A 3359-nucleotide genomic window follows, 5' to 3' on the forward strand; every position below is an offset into this window, starting at 1 on the left:
AAAATGAGAAAAATGATTTTTCCTGTTTATTTTACCCTCCAACTGAATCAACCCTTGGCCCAAAGATTTTCATAGCCTATCCATACATATTCATAGTCAACATGTCTAAGATGACTCCGTTTTTGATGGGTTTTAGTCATAAGACATCCTATGTGCTCATACAAACCCTAATGCTTGGATCTAGGTTTCTCTATTGTACATGCTTTGAATCCAAGACTATAAACCCTAATTCTAGCATACAAGTAATCATATTAATATGTAATTAGGTTTAAGAACATACCTTGATTGTTATATAGCAATAACAATCACAACTCCACCTTGGATTGACTTTGGAATGCATAGAGTCACAAGTGTCACTCCTCTAATGGCTTACAAACACCATAAGCAAATGGAGAAGGTATAAAGAGAGAGGTGAGAGGTTAGAATTCGTATCTAGGACCTCTTTGGAAGGGATACACGAATTCATGACCCTAGGGGTGTTTATATAGGTGTAGAGATAGGGTTTCAGTCATTATCCTTATCTAGTTGGTTATCCATTAAGCAACCAATAAGATAATCCTTGAATCCTTATCATACTCGAATTCTAAGGGATTTACACCTCAAATTCGTTCACCATATATATAAGATAATCCTTACCTTATTTTGTAACTATCACATAATTACAAATCAGCCCCTCTAGTTTAATTAATTACATTTGATCACAAAACTAATTCTTAATTAATTATTGACCAATATTAATTAAACAAATATGACTTCTCCTTTAATATATTATTCTTATAACATATTAATAAATCATATTATCCTCTCTCTCTTTATTCATTTCTCCAATCAAGTTGCTTTGGTGAAGGCAACCCAAAAGGACCATGCACCATCGGGTCAAGTACATACCAAAATAGTTATGGACTTAGACACTAATCCAACAGTCTCCCACTTGGATAAGTCTAACAACTATTCTGCGTATGACTTCAGATCCTGATCTGCAATCGTAGCTTTCCAAAGCCGCTGTCAACTCTGATCATATCAGATACGCGTGTCCTTAGATAAGGGATCATATATTCCTCCATTCTAGATATCGTATGAGATATGATTTCTAATCATTCTCTTTGTACTATATCTCGATTTCCGATTTATGACGACAGACTAATTGAACAAATCAAATTAGCCCTAGCCCGGCCGAGCATTTACGTATGTCATCACTAAACCATCGAGGGGCCCAAAGATATCGCTTTTATCCTACTTTGGATAAAAGGAACGGATAAACTTTGATACAATGCTCGCTTGCACTCACTCACCGAATTACACATAACAATATGTTTTATAACACCAAGTTACTGGTGCGTTTACATATTATCAATGTGCAACCGATTCGCAAGATACAACTCACACATCTCGGTTTCAAGAATATAAGATGTTATCGTCTCACCAATCACTTGTAATACAATTCATGGAGTGATCCAAGTGAGCGTGGGTTTAATCCAATGCTCAAATCATATTCATAAGCACTCATGAACGTTGCAGCAAACATTTGCTTATGTCTAATACTCTTCTAGACAATCCACACACCAATTCACGACAGTCTTCATTCATATCTACTTCCAACATATGAACGACTGTGGCCCGTTCGAATAATTCGATTATTCTTAATAAACTCAATTATTCTGGAAGTCAAAACATGCAAAGTGAAACACAAGAATAATACTAATCCCATATGGCCTCAACCCTTTGAGTATAAACAAAACACGTTTTATTTATCACCATATCGATTACTCATTATTTGTCGTTTCGGGTAATCAACTTTATACTTGAATTATTACACTTGTCCCATGCTCCTAGCTTGCACACAATGTTTACCTATGGTTTTTACTTTGTGAAATAGACAAATTGAACACATTTCCAATCATTCTCATTTTACAACTCCAAATCCATTTTCATAAGTGTAAGAATATCAAATTCTTGATACTTATAGAATATACTAGATTCTAACACTTTATGCAATGATCTTTTTGTAATGTCACTGCACCAAAGTCTCAAAGACTATTGCCAATGATATTACAAAGTCCTCTAACGTAGATTGTTACAAGACAATTCCTTAGATATGATGTCTCTCACTCAAAGTACATTCCTTTGAACATCCTTTTGCATAAATGTTTCTAATCTAGTCATAGATTTTTCAATATTTACTTCCCAATATGGATACATTTCCATACTTTCCATATGACAACTCATTTCTTAATAGAATCTTTTCTATTCATCATAATGTCAATATGGTCCATTAATACCATGCTTCCAACTACTCACAAGCAACCAATCTTCGTCGAACTTTGGATTGTTCTTTGATAGTTGTTTAATTATTTTAGTCAAAACCGATTCTAGTCCCTTTTCCCTCTAAATGCGCTAGACATTTGGAAAATTTTAGAATGGTCAAACATTAAAGCATTTGCAATCGATCCTATACTCGAAGCGTATGGGACACGACGCACAATGTTTTATTTGCTATGTTCTTAAAATTCGAATTGTGAAGAGGAATGCCGTAATCATAATCGAAATTTTAAGAACACACTATGTACCTTTGACTAAATTTATTAACATTCCACAACCTAATCCTTTAGATTTGAAATGAAGCATAATATTCTCTCCCTTAATTATAGCAAAACAACTATACAACCCTTACGACTTTGCAAGGTATAACTCTTGTTTTTCTATAATTAATATTGCCAACTATGCAATACTTGCCTTAATAATCATACAATCATAACATTTATGTTCCCACTATCATGATGATTATTATAAAACATAACACTTATGCTCCCACTAGCTTCGACATGTATTCATAAACATCTTAACTTTCAGAAAAACAATACTTATTGAATTTCTTAAGTTCATGTTTCTAATACTTAGTGCTTTGATAATCTTTTATCAAGGCTTCTTGAACTTATACACTTTTGCCTTAGATAGTTCATATGTGTGTCTTAACAATTAAGACTAATTGCCAAACCTCACAATTCAAATTATGGAAAGGGATGTCGTAACCATGATCAAATTCGAGAATGCAATTTTACAATCACTATCTTCTTAAAATCTTTCTTAGTGAAAGCATTTTCTCACAATCATTTTCATGAAGGAGGAAATCTTATGACACTTAGATTTAAATGGTGTATTTGTTCCTATCCATGTGAATTTGTTAAAACAAATTTTACAACAAATTCAAACTCATATGGACCGAACTTTCTTAATCTTGATTTCTTGCCTTATGGTAGCACAGCTGCCCACCACGTCTTCCAAGTAGTTGAGCATCTCACCTTCTTCCTATCAATGTACCTTTCATTGATCAAGGTCCTTGCCTTTTATGTATTCAAATG

This window comes from Lactuca saligna, chromosome 1, assembly GCF_052625555.1.
Source record: "Lactuca saligna cultivar CGN05327 chromosome 1, ASM5262555v1, whole genome shotgun sequence".
NCBI classification, from domain to species: Eukaryota; Viridiplantae; Streptophyta; class Magnoliopsida; order Asterales; family Asteraceae; genus Lactuca; species Lactuca saligna.